At 38.1% G+C, this 19562-nt stretch overlaps 1 protein-coding gene across 1 annotated transcript in view; it reads right to left on the bottom strand.

The window, feature by feature from the left end:
- The window catches only part of GPC6 (glypican 6), a 1121458-nt gene that overhangs the window by 342190 nt on the left and 759706 nt on the right, over nt 1–19562 (bottom strand). The window lies entirely within an intron of this gene.

Below are 19562 nucleotides of genomic sequence, written 5' to 3'. Positions count from 1 at the left end.
AAACCTCAATGAAAAGGTGCATTTTGAGTGAGAACCTCAATGAGTGAAGGAAACTACTATGTGAGTGAACATCTGAGGAAAGGACAGAGTAGGAAGAGGGGATAGCAAGTGTGAGGCCCCTGAGGTGAGAACATGCCTGGTGGGTTTGGGAACAGTGAAGAGATCTTTGTGTTTATCAAGAGCTGGAGGTAGATCTCACAGCCTTGTTGCTCAGCAGGTCCCAGTTGTCATATGCATATGAGTTCTATTATCACAGCATATCTTTGATTTCCTCAATCTACACAAGTCATTCTTAAATTAGTCAATTATTTCTCATAATTATGGATTAACCAACTCATAATGTGGAGAACACTGTGCTAGGGTTAAAGGGGAAAGATCACAGTGATGACACTTGCTTTATAAACATAATGGCCAGAGGGAAGTAGGCCTGAACAAACAAAACAAGAAGCAATGTGAGGGCCATGGGGCCCAGGGTTGGAAGGGGTAGAGTGATAGCAGCAGGGGACAAGTCAGAAGATATTTTAAGGACATACTCAGGATCTTCTCCCTGGTGTCGTCTGCCCAGCCCTGCAATTTGCTGCAGATTCAGATACTCTCTTGGGGAGAGTTGATCCAGTCCCCTACAAAGCTCTGAGATCCCTGATGCTAGGGTTTCTGTCTCTTTCATTTTTTTTCTTAGTCCTGCAGCACCTAGCCTAGGGCCAGGCATAGAGAAAACAGCTGATGAAGCTTTCACAAATTAATAATTAATTTGGAAGCTGATGGGTACATGTTCCCCGGAGAGGAAGCCAAGGGCACTCACTGCTCATCCTAAACTTATTTCCTTTATACCCGTCTACTTGCAAGTCAGGCTTTTGCTATGTCATCCAACACTAACTTCATTTATCCTGGTTTCTAATTTCTGTGCCTCTAGTGCTATGGAAAAATCAATGTCATTTCTTAATCAACAACTATTTTTGACACCACCATTTCATTCTTATAGCTCTTCCTGCTACTGTAAAAATATATTGATAAGCCATCATTCTTGTACTCAATACTATCTATTTTCCTTGCAACAGGCTCTTCATGTGAAAGTGTGGGAAGGATAGTGTGGAAGAACTCCTCATCATTTATTTTTCCCACTCTTTAATAGTCTCCCTGTTTTCCCACAGCTCTTCTTTCTTCTCCTCCTATAGGTGACCCTAACCAAATTGTTCATTTATTCCTGTGAATATTTTTTACAAGTTAAAAGAATGCCAACTTTTCCAAAGAACAAAATTAAACTCTTTCTCAACAGTGTTACTTACCTTTGCATTTGAAATAAATCTGTGAAATAAATATTTATTTCAAAAAATTTTACCTAAATTTGGAGCTTATCAACTGTGGACTTGGAGTCAGATGCTGCGTAATTTGGACAAAGAGTTATAAACTGGGAGGCCAGGACAGTTTCTAGATTTTTTTTTTTTTTTTTTAGAAATCAGAAGAAATGTCAATAAATAGAATGTTCTATAAATGTGCAGGGTTTATATATTTTATTGGCATCTGGTATGATAATTTAAAGAGCCTTTCAAATAACACTGATTAAATCTGTTTGACAAAGACCATTTACACCTTGCAAAACAGTTTTCTCTATTATAATGAGTATTTGTAGTTACCACATTGGCATGCGTCCAGCAGCATTTGCACATTTAAATGAAAATTTCCCAACTCACATTACTCTTAAATGCGTTGTATATTATTTGCTTTAAATTATTCATTAAAGTCCTTGGTATTTTTTACATATTTTTTTCTTTCACACTACTTGTTTTTTGTAGGTAAAAAAAGATCAGGAGAAACAGCTTTCATGACTTTCAGACAAAAACAACTTTAATCACTTTCCTCCCTGAGAAACAAAACAAAGCGTATTGAATAGGAAGGAAAGGGGTATCACAGATGTGTTTGAGACAGTGAATTTATTCTTTGCTAAGTATATTCAGCAAATTGGCTTGGATTACCAGAGCACTGTGAAAAGCTCTGGTATTAGAATATTTTAGTAATATTTAATTGATAATTTGCCATTTGTCAGTTGTTGTTTTTTAAGCAATTCTTAGTGTTATATCCTGATTTTATTATCCCTTAATGTTATCCAAGAATAATGCTACACTTAAAAAAACATTCAATGGACCAATTGGGTACTTAGAGGAACTAGTACTTGGGCTCCTAATTAGACTTTTGCAATTAATACTATTCAAATAGATTAATAACATAATTCAAAATTATATTACCTTGCAAACCACTACAGATTTTAAGTTCCTTTCTCGCTTTTAAGTTTATGTTTAAGAAGTAAAATTCTCAAGCTTCCTAGGGTTGCCTACTCTTAATTACTATTTACCACAAAGTTTTATTTTATATTTTACACACAATGCCTTAGTTCTGACAACTAAAAAAGACAAGTACATTATAACTAATGAGACCAAGCTTCAGAAATATTAAGCGACTCACCTAAGGGCATGTAGAGAAGGTTTATTCAAATTTAACCTAATTGAAAACTGGACATTAATGGCGTATAGACACAAATTACAAAAAAATCTATATATATATATAAAAGGCTAATATGCAGTGCCCCTCGGGAGTTCGACTGGGAGACCAGTTCAATCGCTCGCTATTACATGTGCTGACCACCAGGGGGCGGCGTGGAATGAAGGAAGGCCCCAGTTGGCAGCTGGAAGGCCCTGATTGGCCCTGATAGCCAGCCAGGTCTAAGGACCCTACCCATGCACGAATTTCATGCACCGGGCCTCTAGTAACATCAATAAAAGAGAAATCCAGATAAGTGAAAAATGAGGTGACTCCAAGGATAAGATGTAATGATAAAAATTTAATGTTATAAGAAATAAAGGTGGGCTGTTTTGACAGTTGATGGGTCAAAGAAATGTGGGAAAAATGAATGTTTACAATAATTAAATTTTCCATTAGATTAAATCTAACTAGTAACTTGGGGACTAGCTTTTCCTGACTCTGTTCTGATCTGTTCACGGGGATCCTATATGATACCCTGGAGAGCTCTCTCCACGGCATCTCCACAATAAGTTCCACGGTGAGCTCAGCCCAGGCAGTTCTTATAAGACCTCCACTGTAGACAACTGGGAAGACTACAGAGTATAATTTTGTAAAAGCAATTCTCCAAGTGCTCAGAGCAATATGGCCCAGGTTTCAATACTATAATTCAGAAAAACATCTTACCCAAGTTGAAAGAATGTTGACTGTGTGCAATGTTTTATAAATGTTATTTTTCGATCGAGAAAGAAAAAAAGAAAAGAGCGCATAGTTATCTCCCTGGATGAGATCTCTATATTGGTTATTCTAGGTCTGTGGTTCACAAAAAATCTATTTTTTTTTTTTTTTTGGTAGCCTCCTGGCTGGAGGCTAGAGCTGTGGGAGAGTGTACCCGATAAGTTAAAACATGGGTTTTGCTTTGGACAAACTTGGCATGGAACCTTGGCTCCCCCACTTAGTGGCAGCCTGACCTCGAGCTCTCAGAGGCTCACTTTCCTACTCGATAATTTCACCTGTCTCTTAGGACTATGTGGGTGATTAAATAAAATAATGCAAAAGCACTTACTGTCGTTAATGAATGCCATTAATTAATGCTATAAACAGAGATCCTTGGCTGAGACTTACAGGGCTTACCAGAAGTTCTGCTTGAGAAGATGTGAACATGGTGCTGGTAGAGGGCATACCTCAGAGTGGAGCTGTGCTCTTGGAAGACTACCTGGCTTTAGTACAAGGACAAATGAATGCAGGAGGCCACAGATTTCTATACAGATAACAAGTGACTGAGTTGAGGCTATAACTTAGTTCTCTCTAGAACCAAAATACAAGACTTTTCTCCTTTACCCTTTATCTCTACCTCTTTTAAATATTTATTTTACCATGCTCCACAATGGTTCCTTCCCAAATGGGCTCTACTTATTTCCAAATTTAGGAAAAATTCTATAGGTTTTTTTTTGTTTCATTTTAACCCAATTATCATAAAATAAGTTGTTTTAGGCCTCTCATATCTACCAGATGAACAAGAGGAAGAATTATATCTGCAAACACTTAATTATCTTAGCATCTATTTCAGTTTTTTTAATTAAAGGAAAACCTTATGGTTTTAAGTTTTAGGAAACTAAATTATATAAATGTTAGCAAACATTTACATTTGGTATGTACATCCAACCAGCAATTTTCTAGCTCCCAAAATATTTATTTTCAATATCCTGTTTGGTTTTTATGGCCTATTTACTCTATTTGAAATCTGTTCAATTCATACATCCAGTAAATTACTTTTCCATAATTGCAGTAATTACAGTCTTCTTCATATGCTCAAACTTATTTCTCAGCATTCTACTAAAGGAAAGCATTTGCGATAGAGTACAGATACATCATGAGAATTTAGGAAACAATAAATATATTTCCCTAACATTCAAAAATAATACTTAAAAATAAATCTTCTTTATTAACAAGAAGTTATTAATAAATTAACATATAGAACATTTTTTTTGAGTTATCTTAGTTAGAATTTCCTAACAAAACAAAATAATTTCTCAAGTGCTAATCATGGTGAGTGAAAAAAAATGTTGTTAATTTATTCAATTAATAATATCAAAATGATAAAATAAAAATAAAAAATTTTATACCACTTGCCATGTATCATACTGACAAAAACACAAAAGTGGAACACATTCTGCTGGGGAGGCTGTGGGAAAACAGGCATTAGCACTTGTGGCTGGTGGGAATATAAATTGGTACAAGCCTTCAAGAGGAATATTGGCAATACCGATTAATAGAACCACACATGCACTTACATTTTGACTCAGCAATCCCACTTCTTGGAATGTACTCTAAAGACACAATTCCAAAAATACATATGCATTAAGTTAACCATTGCAGTATTATTTACAATAGTAAAATTTTGGAAATTATACTGATAAACCATGGTAGTTGCTCACAAGGGAGTACTAGGCAGCTGCAAAAAAGAATGAGGAAGATCTCTATGAACTGATCTGGAATAATTCCCACAATTAAGTAAAACAAGCAAAGTGCAACAGAGTATAGTATTCTATCCTTCATGAAAAAAAGAAGATAGAAGAAAAGACACATTATTTGCTCATTTGGGCAAAAGATGTACAGAAAGGGTAAACGAAAAATCAACCTATAAATGGTGGGTGGGGATGGGATGGAAAGAAGTGGAAAGGGTCAGGAGTTTGTATGAATAAGGAAGAAATGAACTGTTATTTCTATAAATAGTACCACTTTGTTGTTGACTCCTACGAGATGGGGCTCTCCTGGTTTTTTTCTCAGATTATACATGTTTTGTATAGTTTTGAGATTTAAAACTATAGTTAGGTTTAACATTCTACCCCAAAATAAAGTAATAACTAAAATTACTGATGTAAGGAACTTACAATGAAATACAAATAGTAACAAGTAAACCTAATTCTAGTACTCATGAATAACATAATCACTTTAAAGAAGACAGGGAAGAAATAACAAATCTTAGTATCCTTGAAAAACTTTTATTTTGACTGGATACTAGAAAGACAAAAAGAAATGTATACCAATAGTCTCCTCAAGCTAGTAAATATGTTTCTTAAAGGGGTATGGGTTGGTAACTGTAACTTATGTACAGGGTGTCCCCCAAATATGTATGCACACTTTAACAACTTATAGCTCAATTTTAAAAATGAAATGTATTTTAATAAACACTCACTTTATAATTATTCAAAGTGTATGTATTACCTGGAAGACAATAGGTACTCAATAAATAGTCAAGCCTAAATCTTAAAATCCGTTCTCAAATGCCTTCTAGAAGAGAATAATTAGATGTTGGTGTCCTTGTTTCCTCAATTCGTACAGATTACGGCATTTTTCCTGTATAAATTGATACAGATTTACCGGGAATGATCACAGGCACTGTCCTAAACTGCCATGCTAGCTCTTATGTGTTTCTCTGCTAGACTAAGAGGTTTTCAGATTAAATAATTTGATTTTTATCTTGTAATCAATTCATTGAACAAGGCTTATACTTTATCATTTTGTGTTTCCAAACTATTAATTTCTGCATCTTAAAAATATGCCTGGATGTAGCTTTAAATTAAACTTTTTGTGTCTCATGTTTTAAAGGTTGATTTAACCTGTTTGTGATGAACACAAGCAATCTGACGCCCAGTTTTCACAGGTCAAGTGGATAGGAATCGGGGTCTGGCACAGCAGAAGTGAAACGATTAAAAAAAAATTCCTGAGGCACTCAGGAAAAAATGGAATTTAATATCTGTCAATTCCACATGGAAATTAAGTGTATCCTGAAACTAACGTCTCCAAATCAAATTCAAAGAAAACGTAATAACTATTCAATACAGTTCATTGTCAGATTTCTAAATACATATATATTGCATGGCCACCATTAAACTATTTGAAATGTCAATCTCAAAACCTGGGACTCCCACGTGGATTTGGGAAAAGAAATGTAAATGCTTCGGAGGAGACTGGAAGCCTGAGTGTAACCCACAGGCTCCACCTGTGATCTGAGCCACATGCCGCAGCCTCACATTGTGGTTCTCAGGCTCGACCTTTCCTCTCACTTTGTTCTGGCAGCTTTCCAGAGAGAGACAGGTGGTTTCAGGGCATTTTCTTGGGTTACAAATCAAATAATATTTCATGGTTTTCACTTTTAATGGGCTAAGCAGAAGGCATTTGACAAAAGTCACTACAGAGCTTTGGAGAAATAATTTATACTCTAGGGCATTCTTAAATCAGTAACTTGGCAATATGGGATTCAAAAAAACCCTCCTTGCTCCTTCCAGTGCTGAGTTGCGAAGGCTGCATTGTGCTTGTTTGTCTAGCTCCTCCAGGGCACTCCATGTTCAGAAACCAATGAACAGATTGCACTGGTCCTTACATGTTGCGTTGTCAGTGGTGACAGTTTTGCCACAAAGCAAGAAGCTGCTTTCTGATACATGGCATTTTTGCCATTGAAGAAAATAAATGCCCTTGGGGCAAATTTTTTGGTAAAATTAACAAAATTCATGCCCCCACTTACAATTTAGAATTTGGCGGTGGCCAGAAAGAACAGGTAAACCTAGATTTCATGCACTGAGGACTGCAAAAGTCAAAGCCTATAGAAAATACATTTCCTCTTGGATCTACTGCAATTACAAAATGTCGGTGTGTGTGATGGATATGAGCGTCAAGGGGGTCCTGAATCATGAACAAATATATTGTGGGGAGTAACCAAGGCATGTCTCTGGGGAACCATTATGTTCAGCAGTTTTAGATATCCACAGCTGACATTGTAACGACACTTGATTAAAGAGGTTGGGAAGTATAGACGTAGGCTCATTCTGAGAATCATATTGATGCGCATGCTGTTAAATGTTTAACATCAAGGCATACAGAGAGTCTAATTTCACATGGAAAGAACACACAGGTAGGTGAGCAGTGCCCAGGAGAGGGAATTCTGGGCACAACCTGTTGGAGTTGATTATGAAGTTGGCCACCGAACCCTTTCGGCTGTGGAGCCCTCCAGTGGTCTTGGCATCTCTCGCTCCTCTTCTAGGATCATAGAACATGTCTATTTCCAACATCCAACAGGGCATTCCCATTTTTGGTGCTGCTGTTTTTCAAACCCAACAAACCCGAAACAGATTGAAGAAATCCATGTTTGCCATGCCCCAAGCCAGCTTCAGTGTTTTCTGACAGCACCATCTTTGTTTCATGTGCTTATTATCTCAGTCATATCTGACATATTTCCTTCTTTGCCCTTTGTCACCTATATCTATACTAATAATAGACAAATACATAAATTGACCATCCCTCTGTGATGCCCACAGCCAATCAGGTATGTGTATGCAAATTAACCTGACAAAGATGGCGGGTCTGTGTGCAGTGTGTACATGTGTAGGTGCTGAGCAGCCAGGGGCAGGGTGGGATGCCTGCCTGCAACATAGCTAGGTGACACGGCGGGAGTCCCTGAGACCCTGCCTGCTCTGAGCCTGTGGCCAGCGTGTGTGCTTGCCAGCACCGAGCGGCTGGGGTCCCAGGGACACCACTGAAGTGTCTGATTCTGTTAGCCTGGCTTGGGGGTGGCTGGAGTTCCCAGTGTTTTTGGTTTCTGCAGCCCCTGGACTGGAAGCAGAAACCAAGAGAGCGGGGAGCACCAGGAATGCTGGGAATCATAGTTCTGGTGGCAGACACATTGCGGGATCTCCTAAACCAGTTGTCGGCAAACTGCGGCTCACGAGCCACATGCGGCTCTTTGGCCCTGTGAGTGTGGCCATGAAGTTTCAATCGCATTGTATGTGCGCGCCCGCAAGTAGTATTTTGTGAAAGAGCCACACTCAAGGGGCCGCAGTTTGCCAACCACTGTCCTAAATACTAGAGCAAATGAGCCCAGAGCAAATTACTGTTGCAGGTGGGGGATGGAGCGAAAGCGAAGGTGAGACATAAGTAAAGTCAGAGTGTCGAGGAAAAATTAAAAGGAAGATATTCTGCAACTTCTAGGAAATCTCCACCAATTGAGCAAAGAAAAAAACAAAAACCTCTATTATTCTGTGAGCACCAAACCAGACTGGGCTGGGGCCTCAGACAATTTGCTCATATGATTGCAAAGACAGACAGAAACTCCCAGATTGGAGAGGGCTCCCCTGAGGGCTTCCAGATTGGAGAGGGTGCAGGTCAGGCTGAGGGACCTACCCCCCGTGCATGAATTTCATGCACCGAGCCCTTAGTTTAGACATAAAATCTTATATCCTTTTAGTTCCAGGTCTGTCATTCATGCTATCTTCCTTTCCCTCTCCATTCCATGTTCAGATAACCTTTCCAGTCTCACTACCATTAGTCTCATCCACCTGGATCCATCCTTCACTTGTCTGCCAGGTTACTATTCAGATCCCACCATTCCCTGGATTATAATGCCCTGTGGTATGTCATCGTGTACAAGACAAAGAAAGTCAAGTGAAGTTGACTTTCAAAGCTTCAACAGTCCAATCCTGACCAATCTCATCTCCCAGCACATGCCAGCAAGTGTGTCTATTTCAGCCTGACTGGTTTCTTCACAAGTCAGCCATGCTGATTCTTAACATCATACCACCACTTTCCCATTATGGAGTCACCGAATGATTATTCACCTGAGCAAGGGCATGGTTTCTTCTACTGGGATGGATCCTGCCTCCCAGAAACAAAGGCCAATCCATAAACAGGACTAAGAAGCAGGTTTTATGGTGAAGTGCACTTCCAATCTTGTCCCTTCAGCTCTGATGATAAACTATCTTCTGACGATTTTACTTTGGTTTTCAGCCTGCCCTTGTTACTTCTTTCGTTTGCATGTTTCTGCTGGCTGATGTTCTCCTGCCTTCTCATGTGCTCTGTTGCTTTCTACTTTCTATTTCCTGTTCATACCTTTCCAGGTTATTCACCCAAACAGGGAACCATGTTGCTGCTCCTTCAGCTACATCTGTGGATATGTCTTATTCCACAGATTTATATGCATTAGCTAGTTTAATCCATAAAATGTTAAGAGTTAGGTACTATTTTCTCAAGTTTATTGATGAGAAAACTGAGATTTATGAAGGTTAAATAATGTTCCCCGTGTTGCACACAGATAATAAATCATGAAGTCACGATTCACATTCATGCAGCGACTCAAGACTATTGTTCTTACTATGCATATTCACTCAACCAAACTCCCACTTGAAAGCACACATTTCATCTCTTCAGAAAATTGTAATTTTTCAAGATCAGGTAGTAAAGTTTTTATTTCTTTTTTATTAAATATATTTTATTGATTTTTTTACAGAGAGGAAGGGGGAGGGATAGAGAGTTAGAAACATCGCTGGGAGAGAAACATCGATCAGCTGCCTCTTGCACACCTCCTACTGGGGATGTGCCCGCAACCAAAGTACATGCCCTTGACTGGAATCGAACCTGGGACCTTTCAGTCCACAGGCCGACGCTCTATCCACTGAGCCAAACCGGTAGGGCAAGTCTTTATTTCTTTAGTGTCCACTATATGCCTAGTCTAGATCTAAGCACTAAAAAGGCAATTAATAAACACCTTTCTAAAAGAGAATCTGATATATTCAGATGCTGAGATATGTCATGGAACTTATAAGTGTTTTAATGGCGTAAAGCTGCATGGTCCAAAAGAGTAGCCACTAGCCATATATAATAATTAAAATTTAAATTAATTAAAAAGAAATAAAATGAAAAACTTAGTTCCCCAGACACACTAGCCACATTTAAAGTGCTCAACAGCCACATGTTACTAAACTTAAATAATTAAAATTAAATAAAGTAAAAATTCAGTTGATCAGCATTTAATAACCACATGTGACTAGTGGCTCCTATATTGGACAGCACAGACATAGAATATTTCCATTGTGGCAGAAAATTCTACCAGACAGTGCTGACAATATCAAATTTTTAGTTTCCCCCAATATACCCATCAATTCATGTAGCCAGAGACTAAGAGTTTCTTCCTGAATACTTAGTAGTGGTTAAGAACTTGAGCTCTGAGACCAAATTCTGTCATTGCAACGTACAAATTCTGTGACTTTCTACAGGTCACAAGTTATCTCTCTTAGTTTTCCCACCTGCATAATGGATCATGGTATTGACTGTTTAATAGGGTTATTATAACCATTAAAAGTGTAAAGTGATTATAACTTTGCCTGGTATAAAATAGGTATCCAATAAAAGTTAGCTATTATTGGTATGTATGTAATATTTTCGAAATAAAACTCAGAACTATAGAAATTGGGGAATGAAGTTTCTTATAACACTTTCGGGTTCAGAATTTGGATACTATGATTTTAAATGAGTAAGTAGCAAGACACATTTAAACATTCTCTCATGGACAATCTTGTGAAGCATATTCTGGATCTTCAACCAATAAAGGATGGCACACATTAAATTGAATCTTCTAGAACTTTTCAAATATTTTATATTCAGGCTCAGTGATTAAAAATGCTGATTAATGAAGGGACATATGCATGATCCATATCCTCACAGGGCACTGTGTACTGGTGTTTCTAGAATTATTCCTGAGTAACATGCTTAGGACTATTGAGGACTTCAATTCTCCCATCTGGTTGGGTATTACCCAGAGATTTTTGGACTATGGAATATATTTCTATGGTTATGCTAACACAGAAAAGTTTGAAACACTAAACTGTTTTTAAGATGGAAAACAAATCCAACAATAATCAAGGACATTGAATTTAGAAAACCCGAAAACACATCCACAAGTGATAACACCAAGGTCTCCAAATAGCCTCACCAAGTGACTGACTATTGTATATTTTGAGAATACTTTCCTTGAAGTTAATGAATTCTCTTACAGAGGAGTAGTCCTGTTTCCTTAGGGAAAACTGACTTCTTCAAGTGGGTGTGAAACTACTGCAGAGATAGACATAGGTTGAGTTTGTTGGACAGGGTTCACTTTCTGATTCAGTCAACCTGAAAACCACATCAGCTCAGGCAATTAAAGGGGTCAACGCTGCTACTTCCAAAATCCTCTCACATCTTCAAGCTCATTCATTTCACCCAATATTATTCTTGGGCTTCCCATTAAATAAGTTAATTTCTGGAGCATTGAGATTTTAGTGGTAAATACTGACCATCATTTTTTTTATATTTAATTATCAGTGTTATCTTTCTAGATAACATTTAGAAAATAAAAAAAGTGCTGCATATAGATACATCCTTTCATGGGGATAATGTCATATATTCAATGGTCTATTTCTTTCTAATTTTTATTTCTTTAGAGGTTAAAATAAAGGAAATTCTTAGCATAACAAATTATTTAAATCTATGCAAAGAAAAAAATCAAGGACATGCCTTTTTATGTGGGATTTATATACAAACTGTTAGATGAAGGACAAGCTCTATTTTAATTTAAATTGTCTCCTGGCTATCTTACCAAGTGTCTGTAGACATAATATTCTTAAATGAGTTATAAGCTCGAAGTTTTCATATTCCATGAAGGTTCTCAAAATTTTAAATTATTCCCAAGGACATTAATACCCATTTCCCTTTAGAGTAAGCAATGAAAAACATGCCTTTAACCATCAGAATAATTCATGGGGCCATCTCTTCTAACCTGGTTCCCACCCCTGATTCCTCAGAGGGTTGTTCATTAATAAACAAGTAACAAAGACAATAAGATGAAGAAAATAAAATTATAAAAGCCTCTTTTATAATATTAAAGAAACAAGCCTGAGAAAAACTAAAACTAATTTCAAAAATGACCCTAAATAAATGATCAGCACTTCTACGCTTGAGCTAATCATGTCTTAAAGAAGCTGTTAGAGCAATTGTGAGATATATTGCTATATAGATTTAATTATCCATATAATTATATATATGTAAATGGTATATTTATGGGCAAAGAAGTCAAAAGACTCTCAATAACACTATTTTTAAGATATTTTAATAAAGTGTTACAACCTCACACAGGCATTTATTATTTGAGTTCAAATACAGATTTTCATTCTAGCTGTAAATCAGCATTTGCAGAGTGAACTAAATGCCTCAGGAGATTCCCCACCCCCACCCCCCACCCCCCTTCCATTCCACCAGTCACCAGGACTTTTTGTTTATGATGGCCCTGGGACTTTGTGAAAAGCCATGTGGTTTAGCGCTTTCTTTAACAATCCTCTTACTTAGGCTCTCTTTACTTCTTAGTTCCTACAACAATTTCTTGTACCTCATGTTCCTCTTATCTCCTCAAATTGGAATTGCTAAGAATGTTATTGGGCTAATGTTTATAGTGTTTGATTTTTCTCTGGGTCTGTGGGCTTTTTGGAGTCTGTTTAATTCCATTCTAAAGAATCATCACATATTTTTCTCTTGGCATGCCAAAAGCCAGACATCTGTGCTACAACTGAAACTCAAACATGACAGTGAAAATTATCACATGATGATGAAATCAGATGTTAATTGGCAAAAACAGGTACCTTTTGATATAATTATCAAATTAAAGCATTTATAGAGAAAACATTGAAACTGAAGTGTAAACTGGAAGCAAAATGTAAAACCCCAAATACAAAGGCTATTCTCTAGCCACCTTGAACCATTTTGACATGCTCTGCTTTCTCCCGGTAAACTAAATCCTTCTGTTGCCAGTTCTCATAGAAATTGGAGACCTGAAAAGGCATACGGGGTATTTCAGTGAACTTCCTATTATAAATGGAACATCTTGTATCTTAAAGGATGTTCTATTTGCAAAAATAGGAATGCTTTAGTAGAAGCTATTGGTTGGTATCACATTATATTGCAGCATAAATTCCAACTTGCAAGTCTAGTTGAGAATGTGATATCTGAAGTCATCAGTAATTAGAAAATGGATTCACAACAATTATAAATTCTATAGAGGTTGAGAATATGAAAACTGGGGTAGAAAAATGAACAAGAGTTGACATTGTGGGTAAAGGAAAGACACACACGCACACCTTGGAATGACTACTTGTGTATGACACCAAGCACTTTTAGTTTTGATGTACTTTGCCTGCTTTGATCCATGGGAAAATCCCCTTGATTCTGAATAGAAATTGCTATCCTATGAATCCCCTTTGTTGCCTCAAGACCAGCATTAGTAAGTGTTCAGAGGTTAAGAAACGCCTGCTTCTGTGCTTGCTGAATAGCCTCAGACATTATACCACCCTTAAGGCATTAACCCTACGCTACAACATAAAAACACTTTCACACATGTGAGGTTGAGAAGTAAACCATTTCTAAATGTAGGAAATTGATAAAAAGTGCCGCTCATGAAAGGCTGCTGGGTATCAGCCAACTATTTTCATTCTTTCTTTTTTTTTCCCCTCAGCAAGCTGTTAATACGGCTTATGCATTATGCCAGCACTATGAGAGAACACAGCATATGATAATTATTCATGAGCAATGAGAAAAAATCAATGACTAAAAAGGTAGGAGTTTGGTTGGGTGGTGTAAGGTTTCAACTAATTGAAAATAAAATGTTTTCATTAAAAAAAAAATCTTGGTGCTGTTAGGAATGCACATGGGCAAAAGCAAGTTCTATAGCTAACAGTGAGACCAAATTCTAGCATAATTCCATTGGCTTTTGTTCCTCGATTTGAGAGTTGTGTTTCTGGCCTGTATTATTATCGAACAGGCTCTTGTCTGGTACAAAACAGAGATGAAGAAACTTTGAAAGCTTGCTGCTAAGTACGATTCTTGAATTTTTCTTTTCCTTTGGTTGAAAGGGAACATTTTTTTCTATGCTGAGAGTCTAGAGGTTTTTGAAACATGGCATTTCAGGATATGACAGCCAGAGTCATATCATATTTACTACAGAATTCTTTGTAACAAAAATATTTCTTATCAGATTTATATTACAGGATTTCATTATAAAAGTCTTTGAATGAGGAGTATCTTATACAAATTCTTGAAATACTTCCTTATGTCTATTTTATATCCTTCTGAAATACAAAATCCCACAGTCCTGCACATTAAAAAAAAGAGAATCTGAGTTTATTTATTAGAAACAGTGAATGGGTATCTAGTAACATTTACCCCAAGCACAGAGTTGTGAATACACTAAATACCCTGAAGATAAACAACTCTTGCAGGTCCTAAGAAAGTCATCTGTACCCCAAAGTAGCAATTTAGGACATGACACTAGTCATTTGACTGACCTAACACAGCTTCCTTGGGGCTGGCTCTAATATACATAACCTGATTTGTTTCTGCCATCCCTGCACTCATAGAGTCCATTAACAACAGGAATACGCACTTTTTAAAATCGCTGACTTTTAGTCATAGTTTCATTAAAGGAGTAGACTCACAGAGTGAGGTAAAACGGCCTCTTACTACAGCCCCTTCCATTTCTCTGTCCATTTGTTTCCATTCATTGTTTTCAGCAGCAGAGCCTTTTCTATCCCCCACGCATAAACCGGAGCAGGGCCCATCCTAGGCACTCAGTTGGATTAGTGAATAAATGTGCTGGATTAATGTGTAAATGAGAGAATGAGTGGGTAGTACTGCATTGTCTCTTGGCATGGCACAGATGCAGTGCCCACCTTGGATTTCATGCCTGGTGCTCTCATCGTAGCTTTCTGTCATGGGCTGTCTTGAGATGTAATGATTGGCTAGTTTAAAAGGAGAAAGAAAGCCCAGAAAGTTCGATACCACTAGTTTGTCTGGTCCATGAGCGACTAAGGCCTAAATTAAAAATGCAAGCTTCTTGCTGGTTCAGCCCCTCATGGCAATTGGAGGGCATTTATAGGTCAAGGAACTCAACCTTTTCTTGAGGAAAATTGACATAAATTCTCCAGATTTTTCCAGATAGAGTCAGTGGCAGTGGTGGTCGTGAGACTTAATCATAAAACTTGTCAAAAATAAAATCTATATAATAAAAGCCTATGCAACCGTTATGGCAGAAGAACCAGAATGACCAGTTGCTATGATGTGCACTGGCCACCAGGGGGCAGAAGCTCAACATAGGAGCTGCCCCCAGTGGTCAGTGCGCTCCCACAGAGGGAGTGCTGCTCAGCCAGAAGCTGTGCTCACAGCTGGAGAGTGCAGCACCATGGCAGTAGCCTCTCCAGTGCCAAGGAAGGAGCAGAGAGCTGAGCAGTAAGGAGCAGTGAGGAGGTAGGTGGTAAGGAATGAGGGGTCCTGAACTATGAGAGGGATGTCTGACTGCCAGCATAGGCCTGATTGAGTGGGCCTAAGCCGACAGGAGGACATCCCTCATGGGGTCTTGGACTGCGAGAGGTCACAGGCCAGGCTGAGGACCGCCCCCCCCCCCCCCACGCGCACATCCCCCCCCCCCCCCCCAGTGCACGAATTTTATGCACTGGACCTCTACTGAACATATATTTATGAGCCACTGACAGATCATGAAATTGTCACAGAACTTGAAAATATTTGGGATCTATATTGTAACAATTACATATGTTATGACTATTTGACTTCAATTATGCTTGACAACCCTAATGCAATGCAGCCTTATTCACTGTTTTATTCTATACTTACAGAGGCCGGACTTCCCCGGCCCTCCACATGAGGGTAAGTCCCTCTGCTTAGTAGACATTTAGCATCGGTGCTTCTATTTTCCTAGCACTTTATCACAGTTGATTGTAATTAATTTAATGACATGAAATTCTCCAAGGGTAAAAAAATGTGTGTATCTTGCTCAATATTGTGAGTTGAATTAATATACGAAGAATATTAGTGTCTTATTAACTGGGATAGCCTAAAACACTAGGCTACAATGTTGGACAAAAACATCTTTAGGTTTCACTTTTGTGGAAACATAGAGATAGTTTTGCCTTATACTTGAGGTAATAAGCACCCTATAACATTCTAGTAATAAAAAACATTAGAGAACAAAATAGAATTTCTGCCTTTTGTGTCACATTCGCCTTTCCACACTCACAGCCTCTTTCCCCCCTCTGGTTCTAACAGTCTATAAAGTCTTAGAAGGTACCAGATGTTTGGAGGAGGCTGTCCCACACATCCTATATCTTTATACTAGAAGCAAGATTTATTAGAGCTATATAAATGTAATTCCAGCCGTAATATGGCCCCTTGTTAAATAGAGCAATTCTTACCCATGGAGGGTGGGCAGCAGTGCCAAACACTAAAAATAACCACAGCATATTACTGAACAACAAATTCTGCCCACAAACTGTTTCCCTCTAGGACATTTTACTTCACGAAAACATTTTTTTTTTCAAGAAAACCCTTTTGCAGCAGGCAACAATCAAACAATAAGGCTGGGATAAGTTGTGTATGAATATACAGTAACACCTGGGGTAAGTGCCTAAGCAGAGACTGTCAACGCCTCAAATTGCATTTTCTCCTACTGCATAGCTTCTAATAGAAAAGGCTAGAAACCACTCTTGTGTTCCTTTGGTGCTGCCTACCTCAGGGGCGCAGCAGCAGGCCCATTCTTTTGGGTGCAGCAACTGAAGTGCATATGCCATGTACTGGGGAATCCCACATGCTCCTAGAAAGTGGCTGCGAGTTCCTGGCAGAGGTGAACTGAGGCTTTTCAAATACTCTAAAATGGGTCTAATACCATCTTCTTCAAAGCTGTCAGCAACTTCTTTTTTAAAGTTCTTTGCATAAGAGGTGAAGAGTTATTCCTTTCCCTAGAGTGGTTTCCTGAGAAGAATTTTGAGGGCACTTTCTGTGTGCAGGGGATGGAGTTAAACTTCCTAAAGGAGGACGATTAAAATGCAACCTTTACGAAATTGAACTCCATGCCCTGCACAGAGATAGTGCCCCCCACATTATTATTGAGTAACTATTGTCGGTAAAAGGAGTAACTCGTCACACGTTCATCCATTTAGTAGCCTCTGTCACCCCAATAAATTTAAGTTAAAAATAAGTAATTAGAAAAGAAAAAGAATGCATCCCAAGTCAGTTCCTGATTGTTTTTCCAGGATGGAACCTCGAAAGGGAATGGAATACCACAGGGGTTTTTACTTGAACACTTCCAACAGTTCATCTTATCAGTGAGTTGCCTTTCTTTAGATATAGTCCAGACACCCACTGAATTCCAAACAGTTACAAATAACTTTCAATTAGTTTGTGGCTTTGTGAAGATCAGGACAATGTGCCTCCAATTCGATTCCTGTTTTTATTGACGGTTGATTGCATTCACTGTTAACATTTTTTGATGAGCACAATAATAAAAACAACCTATAAAATGGCAAAAATGACTCATGCAATTGACAGCAAGAAAAGTGAAAGGTTTGATGAAATGATGCTAGACGCCCAAGAGTGATGGCCTGCAGGTGCTAACCAAAGGGAGGGCTGTTATTTAGAACTTTTGTTGGAGCACTGATTTGCTCACTGGTCTTTGCTGCTGTATTCATGAACACTGCAACACTGTCATCTTGAATATATCTGTGCGGAAAATGGATTTGACACATTTGACTAATTTCTGTGATAAATTTGTGAAGCAATGCTTCACATCAGGACAAGTATTAGCAAGAACATATTTTGCTTTGTGAGTCTATGTTGGTGGTCAATTCTCAATGTCATAGCAAAATCTGAAGAAAGAAAACTGACAGCACTAATCAAATATCTCTAGCATTAATAAAGAAAACGAGATAGGGAAAAACTGGCTATGAATACATATTAATGTAGGGCTAACCACTAGGTTTCCTTCTCATTAAAACACTTGGTGGGTTCCACTTTTAGTTTTTCAATCACATGGTTTTCCAGACTTTTAATTACACATCAAATTGGCAATTAGGAAACCCGATTGATTAAAAGTTTAAGGATTTGTTTTACACTGAAATACCCAACCAGCACTGAGAAAAAAAAAGCCAATTAAGAAGTCACTGTTGGTCTTACAAGTTAAAAAGTCCATATTATCATTCTTAATCATGTCTTGCTCTAAGAAACAAAATCCACATGTCCATTCCTGTCAATAAGTTGCAGGCTGACCAAAGACAAGTTAACTGTGCTATGAATTAGGCAGTTTCAACCCAAACATCTGAATAGTCTTTACGACTCGAAACTGATGCTATAAAGTTTAGTCTGGTTTTTAAAATATGCAAACATTTTTAGACTTCTTGATGAGAGTACATTTTTATTAGCATTATTTGGGTAGAGTGTCTGCCAAAATTAATCTACATGAATATTTTAGAAGATCGAGTTTATTCTGATTACTTTTTTTATTCATATCCGCCTCCAACATCTTAGCAAAAAATGTCATTTCTGCATTAGAAGGGTACCTGAATGATTAACTTTTAAAAAAAATTTCCCTAATTTTTCAACTTAAGTAACCCAAGATCATACAAGCAGATTTTGCCCTCCCACTGAAAGGCGAGAACAGCATGTCAATTTATTCTCTCCAAAATGATTTTTGAGATTTTTGTTAGAGGACTTCCATTTGAATCTACCCACTCTCAAATCTTTTTCATAAAACTTCAAAACCATTTCCTCTGGCCTTTCTAGGCATAAGAGTGTGTTAGCCAATGGGTTTCCCTGACGCAGCTGAATGCCGGTAACTTAAGCACATCTTTCTCTGCACAGTGGGCTTAGGTTGTTCTGTATTGCAACACGTCTTAGCTCTTTTCTTCTCCTGCTCAAATCTAAGGTGTCAGAAGACTCTCCTCGTGCATTCTGGCTTAGAGGTTTGCATAAGTGAGCAGGCCCTCTGAGGCTGAGGAGTGCCGGTGTTATTTGCACCGCTCTGCTTGTCACTATGCAATTGCAGTAAATGCAATTGAAAGTGCTTTTATTTGAAGGCCATTTGACAGAGGGGAGGGAAAATACATTTACTCTTTCAAGGCCTGTGTATTTTCCTGGGAGAAGCCTGCCGGTGAAATGTGTCCTTTTATCCTTGGATAGCTAGTTGGGAAATACCTTTTGGCAGTGCAAAGCCCGCATGATTTCTGCAACTTAAGACATGAGCCATGATTCACAGCCCTTCCCCGAATCTTCCCCACCTCCTTTCCTCCCACCTTCTCAAGACTGGAAGGCTGATTCACGCTTGTGTGCTCGAAGCGTTCTTTTCCACAGAAAGAGGAAGGAAATTTGCATACTTTACCAACAATATTGAGCTATCTTCATCACAGATG

The sequence above is a fragment of the Myotis davidii genome, unplaced genomic scaffold, assembly GCF_000327345.1.
Source record: "Myotis davidii unplaced genomic scaffold, ASM32734v1 scaffold419, whole genome shotgun sequence".
Classification (NCBI taxonomy): domain Eukaryota; kingdom Metazoa; phylum Chordata; class Mammalia; order Chiroptera; family Vespertilionidae; genus Myotis; species Myotis davidii.
This window is presented reverse-complemented; position numbering and strand designations above follow the sequence as displayed.